General features: G+C 41.6%; 1 protein-coding gene across 4 annotated transcripts in view; it reads left to right on the top strand.

The window, feature by feature from the left end:
• MGAT5 (alpha-1,6-mannosylglycoprotein 6-beta-N-acetylglucosaminyltransferase) overlaps nt 1-13,233 on the top strand; it is a 340,181-nt gene that overhangs the window by 96,845 nt on the left and 230,103 nt on the right. The gene's annotated exons all lie outside the window — the stretch shown is intronic.

The following is a 13,233-nucleotide window of genomic DNA, read 5'->3' as shown; positions in this document are numbered from 1 at the left end:
TGTGTGTGTGTGTGTGTGTGTGTGTGTGTGTGTGTGTGTGTGTGTGTTTAGGAGGGCAGGGACAAAAGAGTCAAGTGGAAGTGAAGAAGGGTGTTCCTTTGAAAGAGACTTGAGAAGGATTCTTAGTATTAGAAGGTAAGCCTGTGGCAGACAACAGAGGGTAATACACAATTGACCTTCCCTAGATACATGTCTGCCATTTCCTAACTGTATTTGAGAAACGTGTCATTACTGACTTGTGGCCTCTCAACTTCAAATTTGTTGCTTTGTCTGTTCTGTGAAACTTGATCTGGGCCCTGAAATAGTTTTCCTTTGCAGCTGGCACCACGTTAAGCTTTGCCAGTAGAGGGCACTAGAGAAGCATTGCAGGAGGCAGGAGTTTTTAGAGTCTGATTCTGCTCTCTGGAAGGGCTCTTCTAGAGTATGTGTCTTCTCCAGTGTCCTGTTCCAGTGGCCTGTGGCAGCCAAGAGCACATACTGACCAGCAGTATCCCCTGGAATGCCTTTGGGTGATATTGTAGCACAGTGCCCCCATTGAGATACCTCTTTGTTCCAAAACTGTTCTAAAAGGTTAAACATGTTTCTTTGGTACCCTAAATGACACGTTTCCAGATGGCCAACTGGCACCACAATGGCTTCTGTGTCATATAGCAAGTCCTAGCTGTACCCTTTCTTACAAAATCAGTATCTCTACCCTGTGGTGGGTACTTCTTCCTTATGTATTCTGTCTCATGCCTGGAGTAATAGCCAGTCTTCGTCTATGCTTTAGAATTCCTTGTATTACTTGGTGCTAGTCAGCCTCTTGTCAGCCCAGTCCCTGGTTGGAGTTCATGATCGTTTATGTTAAGATTTTCTTGTTCAACTTTCTTGTTCAGTTGCTGTGTGATTTCCATTGCATGATTGAATGCTGAATGATGTAACACACCTTAAAAAAAAAAAAAAAAGAAAGAAAAGAATTGTCAGGAAAAACTGTGAAAGACTCTGAAATAGACAAAAAAGATCACTTAGTATCCAGTGCACCTTTCTGGGTTATCTGTGCCTTTCATTTTCTTTGAACTGTGTTTAGTTTGGCAAGTTATAGAAAAGGATGAGTTATAGTAATGGATGCAAGTGATAGTAATGGAAATGATTCTTGTTCAGAGAAATTGAAATTAATTCTGTTCAGTGGAGGGACTGTTGATCCCTCCCAAGAAACGTTTTATATGAACAAATTTATTTTAACTTTCCTGATTGCCTACATATGTGTGTGTTCTTTGTATTCTCTTTGAATCTGTTGTGATAGCCTTCTGATTCCCTTTTAATTAATGAGCTAAATAAAATCTTTGATAGATGTTCATTTTATATTTGTAAGAGTCATTATTTTATCTTTAAAAAGAATCTTATAACAGTATGATGTGTTAAGAAGCTCATGAGATATGCCCACTTAGATTTAAAAAATACCACAGCAAATGGTGATAAAAAATAGCTAGAAAACAGATTTAAATGCATTTTTAATTCTTTATAACTGGACACAAATGAATAAATAACATCATTTTATTTATAAAGAGAAATATTACAATCCGTTTGGAAGATGGAAGGTTAAGACTCATAACATACCCACAGAATGGGAGAAAATATTTGCAAATTACATACCTGATAAGGAACTTGTATTAAGAATATATTAAAAACTCTTGAAACTCAATAATAAAAAAACAAGTAACCGAATTAAAAATTGGACAAATAATAGATAATCCCCCTAAAGAGACACAAATAGTCAATTAGTGCATGAAAAGACGCTCACCATCATGAGTCATCAGGGGTGTGCAAATCAAAACCAGAGAGATACCACTATATACCCACTAGGATGACTGTGGTCACAAAGAGATAAATGTTGTCGAGGGTGTGCAGAAATGAGAACCTTCATACACTGCTGGTGGGAATGCAGAATGTTGGAGCCTGTTTAGAAAACGTTTTCATAGTTCTTTAAAAGGTTAAACGTGGAGTTACCATATGACCTATGCTAGGTCATATGGCGTAAAAACAAGAGAAATGAAAATATGTCCATACAAAAACTTGGACATGAATGTTTATATAGCATATTTAGTCATAAGAGCCATCAATTGATGAATAAACAAAATGTGATCTATCTGTACAATGGACTGTTATTTGGGTATAAACAGAATGAAGTATCCATCCGTGCTAGAAGAAGGACGCACCTTAAAAACATTATGCTAAGTGAGAGGAGCCAGTCACAAAAGACCACATATTCTATGGTTCCATTTATATGAAACGTCCACAGGAGGCACTTTTAGAGACAGGAAGTAGGCTAGTGATTGCCTATGGCTTGGGGTAAGGATGGAGGTGATAACTAAAGGGTATGGGGTGTCTTCTGGGGTGATGGATATGTTCTAAAACTGTTGCCATCATTGCCCAACTCTGTGAGTATACTAAAACCTGGTGAATTGTATCCTTTGACTTGGTAAGTCGTATGGTATGTGAATTGTATCTCAATAAAGTGATAGAATTACCAAAGAAAGACAAATAAACATCAAATAGGCCACATACCTCAGTGATGGGGGGTGGGTAAATGCTGCTTGTACATGAATGTACAGATGTATTGTCCACATGTCAGAAGATCACCATAGATTTTCCTTTTAAGATGTCCTCTCATAAGGAGCTTTTCTTTTGTTTTTTTAATATTTTAAAGTTTATTTTTACTTTTTTGTAGAGAGCAAGTAGAGGAGAGGGACAGAGCGGGGGAGAGAGAGAGACAGAGACAGAGAAAATCTTAAGCGGGATCCACAGTCCGTGCAGAACCCCATGCAGGGCTCGATCTATGATCATCACCTGAGCAGAAATCAAGAGTCACAACTGATTGAGCCACCCAGGTGCCCTGGAACTTTTCTTTTTAACTGGGGACACCATTCTTTCAGGGGAGATTACTGCACAGTGAAATGAACAGTTGCACGATTTCTTGATGGGTGTACTTCCCACCCCCTTCAGCCTCCATGGGGAGCACTTTGGAGAATTGATGGTTTGTCTGAACTGTTACTTTTCCTCTTTCTCTATCACTACTTAGTTGTTTGTTTTATTTTATATCCTCGTCTCTCAGGATCTTGTGATAGTGATTGCTGAAGGAATCTAATTTAAAATTATCTAAGTTACAAGTGATAGTAAAAATGACATCTAGAATTTTGATCTACAAAATATTCAAAGAAAACCAATGGGCTAGAACAATGGACCACAGTAACCATACGAAATGTATTGGGAATAAACAGAAAGTTTTGCACCTACATTCGGAATAATCAATTATACCAATCCGGAATGGAGAAACCTGGCTTAACAACAATTCCAATGATAAATAAAGCCATGTTGATTTTTAACTGGGGTATGGCGAGGAGGAAGGTTGAATAAGAGCCAAAGTTTGCTGTGGCTTTCAGAAAAGTTAGCTCCGTTTTGTTCAACCACTTACTAACTGAATGGCCTAGGGCAGGCTACTTAACCTTACTGTATTTCCATTTCCTCATCCGTCAAATGGGGTAAGAGTATTAGCCTTAAAAGATTGAGACTTTAAGTCAGGTTAATATTTGTGAAGCCTTAAGGTTGTACACGACATGTAATAGGTGCTATATGATGATGATGGAAATGATAGAAAAGTTACAGAAGTAAGGGATCCAGATTAAGGGATGTGACAGTGCCAGTACCAGTGCTTGGCAAGACTCAGGCCCCACTGGGAACACTGGGATCTGGTTAATGGGATCATTGATTTAAAGAGCGTATGGGCGGAGGGTGGCCCTCATGGGGGAGGGGCTGGGAGATGTGAATGCAGTTTAAGCAAATAGTTACTATCTTTTGTAGGAAAGAACTTTTGTGTTAGAAGCCATGGGCACAAAAACCTCACACATCACATATGTGATGTGGAGTAAACTAGGGCCTACCAGAATGGCAGTCTGGGTTAGCACAGAGGGTAGGGGCTGTGCCCTGTAGTAGTGTCTCAGCCTTGGGTTTCTCATCCATGAAGTGGATATTATATTGGCTGTGAGGATTAATTCAGATATACATGAAGCACCTAGGTGGTACATAGGAAGTGCTCAAGAAATAGTACCTCCTTTTTTTTTTTTTTTTTTTTTAATGTTTGTTTATTTTTGTGAGAGTGCAAGTTGGGGAGGAGCAGAGAGAGGGAGATAGAGGATCTGAAGCCAGCTCTCTGCTGACAGTAGAGAGCTCAATGCAGGGCTTGAACTCACGAACTGCAAGATCATTGACCTGACCCGAAGTCTGATGCTCAACCTACTGAGCCACCCAGGTGCCCCAAGAAATAGTAATTTATATACAGCATCCCCAGTAAAATAATCAGAGAAATAAAACAAATACAGAAACAGCCGTGGCACAGACATTTAATGAAGGTCAGGAGAGCGATACAGAGTGCTCTGGGATTTGGAGAAGGGACAGATTGTGTCTGTTGAGGACTTGAGGTGGCAGTGCTTCATTTGAAAATGGCCTCTCTGTCGATGAAGATAAGGGGGGTAGAAGATGAAGAGCATGGTGAAGAGGCTAATTTCTGATAATCAGTGACATTGTAGAAAGAATCCTTTTAGAGAAGGTAACGGGCTGGCTATTTCTCAGCCCCCTTCTACCTTTAGGAATGTTCCTTTATTGAAGGGGTTCCTGGAGTTTTGATTCTCTTCTCAAAGAAATGCATTTCTAAGTGAAACTTGAGCTGTGGCGCTCTGCCTGGGAAGTGTTTGTGCAGGACCCTCTTCCCCTCCTCCATAACTGGACTCCTACCAGAAAGAAAAATGTGAAAACATTGGTTGTAAGCAGTTCAGTTTTGAAGAGGGGGTGGGGGGAGTCTTTTTTACCTCTGATTCCCCGTGGCATTTAGTTCCTTTTATAGGAATACTAGAATCCAAGAACCTCTAGATCCTGTGGGGCATCTCAGTTGGGTAGTTGGATAGCCCTTTTCTAACCGGAGGTCTGTGGGGTCATGTGACTGCATATGTGGTTGGACGGGAGAATGAACTAACCACGGCTGCTGTGGCAGAGCAGTGATCACCCTTGGCACCTGCTGTGCCAAGTTGTGCATCTCCTGGTACTTTATGCCCAGTCAGCTGAGGGAGGGGGAATTTTTACACTCAGGAAGAAGACTGTTCTGTCAGCAATATATCATAGAGTGCTGTAGAACCTTCAGGCAGGTTTCTTAATCCTCCCTCACAGACTGGCTCCTCCCATTTCCTGTCTTGGTGAATGACACACTACTTTTTCTCAGCTGACCAAGCTCTAAGTCTAGTGGTCATCCAAGCTTCCTTCTCCCCCATTCCCTCCACTGGTCACTGCCCGTTGTTCTGCTGATTTGACCTCTTAAATGTTTCTGGCTCCTGGTTTCTACCTATTATGCCTACCACTACTCTGTCGAGGTCTTTATTTGACTCATTTGTCACCCAGAGTTGCACGAACTGCCTCCCTGGGCTCCTGGGCTCCAGCCGTATTTCTTCTTCAAATTCCCTACACAGCAGCCAAGATCAGATATGGAGTTCTCTCCATTCTTAAAAGTCTCCAGTGACTTACGTTGTTGGGGTAGTGGTTCTCACTGAACAGGGGAGGTTTTTCAAAATTATCTGTAGACCCTTTTCAAAGTATTTAGGGATAGGTCCCATGCTGGACCCATAAGTAGAAGGGGAGCACATGGAAAGGGGTTTGGGCTTCTGTGTCATGAAAAATCTTCCCAAATAGGTAAATAGGCAATAATTAATGATTTTAAAAAAAGCTATATTTATAAATAATTATTTCATGAGAACTTGTGAGAAGAGTGTTCCATGAACCTAGTTTTTCCCCGATGGTGTCATCTGATATGCTCTAATACAATGTTAAAACCAGGAAGTTGACGTGGAGATCTTGCCGTTAAGTAGACTACAGACCTCAGTAATGCATTTTAACGCCTATTTCTCTTGCCAGGTTGGAATGTAGCACTTCCTGTTTCATGAACTATTGGATTGTTTCTGACTTCATTGGCAAACACTTTAGGAATAGCATGGATAAACTTGATTCTGGGAGTGGTGGTAGTGTGTGTAAGATTTTGACAGCTACTACTTGTTTATCCTTATAAAGTGGATTATATCCCAAAGAGCTTGCCAAGAATAAATTTGAGCAGCATAATTCTATCTGGTGACCTAAGGTCATAACTTTCTTACGTGAAAAGTCGAACTGCCACAACAGGTTTTGTGCTAGAAGAATAGTACAGACATTTATTCTTCTTGAATCTAAGATGCAGTTCTCTTAAAATTATGTCAGTGTGAGTTGTTTCCCAGGCATGTGTAAATCTTGTTTTGTTTTATCTTGTTTAGATTGTAAAACATAAAGGCACAGAGCTTATTTTATTGTTGTTTTTTTGGTCTTGTTTTGGTCATAATTCTAAAATACAGCATCCACCAATGTATGGCTCCATACAGTGAATCATAAAGAGTAGTTTTGCTGCGAGAGATGGAATATTACTATGGGTTACAATGAATTCAGTGGAATGGATCTCAGACTTGTAGGTGCTAACCTAGGAGATGGTTTGAAGTAGCCATCTTTATTAATACTGGGAATTCGTTTTGGTGACTGAGTTCAGCTTGGCTTCCTTATCAAAACTGATGGACCAGATAGAAGCATCCTTTGTATCAGTTGTGGTGACATTTTGCTGACACTTGCCTGCATTTTTTGTGTTTCACACAGATGTGCTTGCATCTTCTGAGAAAGGGAAATAAAGAGCAATAGGAAAACCACTATCTGCTTCAGAATAAAACTGGGTCAGAGAAAGCAGATAGTAGGTTTTTAAATGAATTCTCCCATCTGAGTCCCAGAAGCCTTTGGGGCTCCTTACAGGAGTCCTGAGACTTCTTCAGGAATACCCATCTGTTATCAAGGGCTATTTGATATCAAGGGCTATTTCTGTAACTTTCCAAAGGAGAACAGGGCCAATTCATGCCAGTGCTGAGATTTGAATCTAGATCGAATTCTCAAATCTTTGTACCACTTCCGATTTCTTCCCTGTCCAAGCAAGATACTCTGCATTCAGTTCTGACCCTCTTGAGTAATTCTAACGCGGGCTTCTGAGAGGAACACAAAGGCAAACTTCTTTCATGGGCGAGGAGCTGCCTTCTGAGGTATATCTCTGAATGGAGAATTGGGAACACACTAGGTGCCATTTCCCTTGTTGGTGGGTAATGACCTCATTAGAGGAGAAGGAGACTTCATGGCCCAAGGAGAGAAAGAGGCATCCAGCTTAAACTTACTTGTTCATTTGATTCATTTCTCTGTTTCTCCTACTTCGTGTTAGTGAAGTAGGAGAATGCCTATATTTTCCAAGGACAACACCAGCAGGCATCTTTATTGACGAAGGGACTTCAAGGACTTTTCCCACCATATATTGAGTCCATTTGCAGAAGGACATGAATCTCTTCATTCAAGGAGTATGAATCTTAACAGGGAGCAAACTGTGAAACCAACATGTATGTTCATATAAAGAATTATCAGATTATAGGGGATGGGCGGGCATGCACAAGGGACAGCAGTGTGGTTCTGTCTTTCATCTAGGGTGACCGACCGTCTTACCCTGCCTGTGATGGGAGGGTTTCCCCTGGGGGGCATTTCCAATGCAAACACTGGACAGGATTGGTCATCCTTAACTTCAGTCTTTGGTGGCCCTGGGCCTGTCACTTAGACTTTCTGAATACTGGGGCCTGCATCTCTCTTTTTCTCTAGATGACTTAGAATCAGTCATCTTTCCAGTTTCTTAGGATTGGCAGTTAGATGTGACTCATTCACAAAGTTGCACTGGGTAGAACATGTGGACTAAAAGCTAGTGCTCTGTAGCCACTGACAGTGATGATCAGAAATCATTTTAAGAACAGTACTGTCTGCTGTTGAGAATGTTAAGAAAGGTTAGACAAATAGGATAAAGTAACACACTTGTTATGATGTGGACTGAGCAGATGAGCAAGATTGTAAAACTCCCTTAAACTTTGGCCCACCTAGAATTCAAAGGAAAAAAAATGAAAACAAACAAAAAAACTAAATTAGTGCTACCATTTATAAACAGATCTGACCCAAAACGCTGGGTTTCTGGATTCTCTGGAAAGTGTGGACAATCTGGTCACCCCAGACTATGTTCCCTTAAGTTACCCAGGGGCTGGAGCTGAGAGGTGGTTCCCTTTATAGATGGGGCATGTGGTCTCTGGCTCATCCCAGTCCCCCCTCCTTCACCCCCTCCCTTTAGACGCGTTCCTCCTCTTTTCTCCCTGCTTACTTAATTATCCATCTGGTAAGATGTATACTTTAAGTCAGTAATTGTCAACTCTAGCTGCACCTTAGAGTTTTGGGGTGCTTAACATTTATAATGGTTTCCTGACATTCTCAGACCAATCAAATTGTAATCTGGAGGAGGGGGCTGGGCTGATAGGTACATTTTAAAAGTCTGTCCTGGTGATTTTGATGCCCAATGAGGATTGAGAAAGTGCCTTAGCTTGATCCAGTGCCTTAGCTTGACCCTGGGCTGTGGTTTTTGATGGGGAGAATGCTCTTGGAGGAAATGAGGAAGCAGTTTACCTGATCCCATTGATTTGGGGGCAGTCACAGTGTCAGTTAAATGTTAACTCACTGGGGAAAAAACTAGGAACTTTTAAAAAGTAAATATCCCAATAGCGTATTCACAGCACGTTTTGCTAAGGTATTAATAAATTCCCCCCAGCTGCTGCTGTACTGCTGTAGGCATTTAAATCATTATAGTAATGACCATGGTTTTTTTGCATGGAGTGATTATAAAAGTATTTTTAATGGGCTTGTAAATCTAGTGGTTATGAGAGGCAAGTGACATGAATTTAGTGTATTTGAAACAAGGGATAAAATGGAGGGGGCACAGTTAAAATGAACTTTGGTGGTTTTCTGTTTGCATAATGGCTTCATTTGTCTATAATTCTCTCACTGTAGATCAATTTCTATAATCTGTTGCCCCCCCCCCCCCGCCTCCTTCCACAATCATATTCTGGTCATCCTGAATTATTAAAATAGCTAGCATATAAAATTTTGTTCTTCTCATTTGATACTTAAAATGGTAGGGACTTAGCACCTATTTCTGCTGCTTGATTTTAAGGACAAACGAAGTCTTGGAAATGTTAAGTGGCTGGTTCAAAGCTCTGCCCCTTGTCCTGGAACTCTTTGCCCCATGGTTCCCTCCCTTTAGTCCAGGGTGGTTCTCCCCAGGTCTGTTACCTGCAGAGAATCCAGCTATCTCCAGCACTGTGTACCTTTCCCTAAGCTTGTCACTTGCACTCAGTGACTTCAAGAACTTTGTTTTATTCACCTTTTATCTCCTGGTGTCTAACCTGGGGCCTGGCAGTAGCTGGAGTTCTGGAAATGATGGATAATGAAGAAAGAAACTCAGTTCAGTTCATGGGTCTCCATGAAACCTCCTGGGGCTTCTCTCCAGTCCCTGAATCTTTGAGACCCACTGGTAGTGAGCCCTGGCTAGAGGCCCCAGTTGGCAGCGTTCTGTGCTGCCCTGTGTGTGTTGGGGGGAGTGGGAGTTTCTCCAAGGACAGGGACTATCTCTTGAACCTTCAGTGTTTTCTCCATGATCTGTAGGGCCCTGGAGAGCACACATCGAGCCCTTTCATAAATGTTTGTCTGATGGGGTCTCACTTCTCTAGTTGGCCTCTCATTGCCCTTTTGTCCAGTGTTCTGGAAAATACTCTAAAATGCCACTCTGATGTCACTTTGATGAAATTGCAAGAGAAAAATAGATTGATTTCTCTTTCTAAACTGGTGACATGTGTTAGTAATCTCTCATTTTCCCCAGGATAGCTTCTGCAGTTGAAGGGATGTGCCCTCTTGCTCTGTACCTGGCTGGCTAGTCCTAGGAGCATACCTGCTTTTGCTCACTGCTTAAATTTTACTTGTTCCTCCTCATCTCTTTAAAATTAAGTTCCCACCATGAGGTTCCATACTCAGTTTGTTCTGGGTTCTTCTCTCTGTCATGGGAGCCAAGACACCTTGTAGCAGAGATGCTTCCTTGACTGGGCTGGGGGTTAGGGGGAAATGAGGGGGTGTTTGTGGGATCACTTGGGAAGTTGTTTTCATTTAAAATCCCCAGAGAGAAGCCCAACCCAGAATGAGAAAAACTGAATTTGGAGAGGAGGATAAGCGAGGCCTCTGCTCAGGGCTGTATTTTTTTTTTTTTAAATTCCAGGTTTTGAAAAAAATTCCAGGTGATTGTTATATACCTTTCCGGTTCCTCATTTGAAAATATTTGGCATACAGGGTTTCCTTGAAGAAGCGGGGGCAAAGCCCAATCCTCAGTGGAAAGCAGGTCATGTTGATGAAGTGTTTATTGTTATATGCCCAATCACGTGATTTAATCCCTTTGGTTTTTTTTCAAGGTTGCTCCATGTATTTATTTCAAAAATTTGAATACCTTCTGGACATCCGGCTATCTGGCTAATGCATCCTAGAGCACTGGTTAAGAGGCTGGACAGCTAGAGTCTCTAACAGCTCTACCGCTTGGTAGCTGGCTGACCCTGAATAGACTGAGTAGTCTGTGCCTCAGTTTCCCCCACTGTGAATGGGGGCTGTTGTACCACCTACCTCATAAGCTGAGAGGATATATAAAGGTGATAACTGCCAGCTTTTACAACAGTGTTGATTGGGACAGCCCCACCTTCATGGAGCAGATCGTTTGGTCGCAGTCAGGGTTCAGAAGAGAAGCCGCATGGTCAGCATATGTGACATACGGGGGGCTTTTGACCCCATCAATGCTTTTCCTGTCTTATCATACAGTCTTCTCTCCTTTCGCACCCTGTGCCCCTTCAGTGCCTTATTTATCTATAGATGAAGAGCTCACCTATATGAATTTTTCTAGAAATCTTCCAGAACTCTGTATTTACATCCTGTTAATGAGTGATGTGGTGTCATTATTATGAAAATTGGCTTTGGTTGGAACCTACTTAGAGTGGTGCTCCCAGGCACTCCTGAGATCTCTCTTGCCCTTATGCTAACTGGCTCTCAATGACTGTCCTTTCCTGCAGCTACCATTTGTGCTGTAGTCTTCATTAGGGAACCCTCCATACTTTGAAGATTCCTAATCTGTTACTACAGGAGTAGAACTAGAGGTTAGCAGTAGAAACTAAATGACCAGACTTGTTATGTCAGGGTCCTTGGTTTTATACAAACAACTTAGTAAATAGTCTAAGATTTCTTGAGGAGAGACTATTCTGTCTTTGTGATCTATCTTCTTCTTTTTTCCACTTTGAAGGGCTCTGTGATTACATGGAACCCCCCTAGGATAATCCAGGATAAACCTGTGTTACGGTCAGCTGCTTAGCAACCTCAGTTCCATCTACACCCTTAATTCCCCTCTGCCATGTAATATAACAGGTTCTGGGGATGCGGGTGTGTACATTATTCTACCTACCACAGCTGTCTTGCTCTTCCTTGTTTAATTACGTGGTATCATGATATGTTCCAAAGAGGATAAACAAATAATACAGGAAGATAAAAATACATTTAAAATTTAGTCAGAAAAAAAAAAATGAGGCCAGGAGAAAAGAAGGATGGGATAATAAGAGTCAGGAATAAGGTTTAAATCCAAAATAGACACCAGTTTACCTTCTGGAAGAGGACTGTGATTTTGGCTCTGAGCTTTCCCTAGAGGCTCTCATGAAGAGGGAAGCAATGCCAGTTAGAGTGTACTGTGTGATGGAATAAAATCTGACCAGTTGTTCAGATGCCTGGATGGATATTCTTCCCATCAAGATGAAAGAGAACTTCCTTCTCTAGGTCCTCCTGGGTGCATGCAGTATAATCAGCAAAGCCTTTGCCAAGTTAAAAAAAATTTTTTTAATGTTTATTTATTTTTGAGAAAGAGACAGAGTGTGAGTGGGAGAGGGGCAGAGAGAGAGGGAGACACAGAATCAGAACTGCTGAGCTGTCAGCACAGAGCCCAATGCAAGGCTCAAACCTATGAACCATGAAATCATGACCTGAGCCAAAGTTGGACATTTATCCAACTGAGCCACCCAGGCGCGCCAGCTTTTACCAGGTTTATAGTGAAAACCTAGTGATTGGTTTTACCCCTCCCTGCTTTTAACTGCTTTCTATTTTAGGTCAAATATGCATTGCTTTCAAGACTTCTTTCGAGATCTGTGGTCAGCACCAGGGCAAATCCAGGAAGATTAGAAATCTCCAAAGCCAGTGGTTCCCATCTGGTAGTTCTCAGGCCCTGGGGATTCTTGAGGGTAACTTGCCTGAGCTTTCATTCCAAATGACAGTGATGTCTGTCTGTTGTACCTTTTGTTTGTTTGTTTTGAAGGCCATTAAATAAAAAATGTTTTTACATACACAATCTTGATCCCTTTTTAAGATGGGAGAGTTGGAAGACCCACCAGCATTTACCGAGAGCTTAGATCATGGTTAGTAGCTTTCAGAGGAGTATTCTGCACTAGGAGGCTGGGAGGTGTTTGAAATGATATGTTATAATAAAAAAAATGTTTATTTATATATCCCTAATGGACTGTTGGTTAAAGGCAGGATGCATTAGGAACCCTCAGGTCAAAGTATGAATTATTGAGCATTGAGCTGATAATTCTGCCGATTTTCCTCCGGATTATCTTCCCTCTCGCCAAACGTTGCATTCATCTGATCAGAATTCTTTTTTGGCATATCTTACAGTATTTCTTAAAAATCAATATTTAGAAAGAGAAAATATTATGACTGTGATAGTCATTTCATCTTTTAATTTATTAGGATTAAAGATTCATACACCTGCAATGTGTTATTTTGGAGAAATGCTTTCATATTTCTACTGGAAACCACCTGTCTTACCCTGATATTTGGAAACCAAACAGAAAAAAATATAAAAATAAACTTCTGGGGGTTTGAAGATGCCAGTTAATCACACCCTCCCTTCTGGGTTCTGAACTGGAGGAAATAGAAGAGGCCAGACAAAGATGAAAGTACAGTGCCAGGTACATTAGAGTAAAGCTGAGTTGGAAGATATGTCTAGGTTGCAAAACTTTCTGATCTGCCCTAGATGGAATCCACACTTGTGCCCAGGTGATGGCCTGGTAGCCAAGGGTGGGCTCTGCTGGGTGGGGAAGCCCTGTCCTTTTGACCCTTGGAGGCCAGAAGAGAGTGAGAGTGCCCCTCCCCCCTACCAGGGCAGGAAACCCAGCAGCACCCCCTGCCACTCCAGCTTAGATGCTGTCCTTCGTCCCCTCCCCA

Source organism: Panthera uncia (genome assembly GCF_023721935.1).
Source record: "Panthera uncia isolate 11264 chromosome C1 unlocalized genomic scaffold, Puncia_PCG_1.0 HiC_scaffold_3, whole genome shotgun sequence".
NCBI lineage: Eukaryota > Metazoa > Chordata > Mammalia > Carnivora > Felidae > Panthera > Panthera uncia.
The sequence above is the reverse complement of the archived record's forward strand: the minus strand, read 5'-3'. Positions and strand labels throughout refer to the sequence as shown.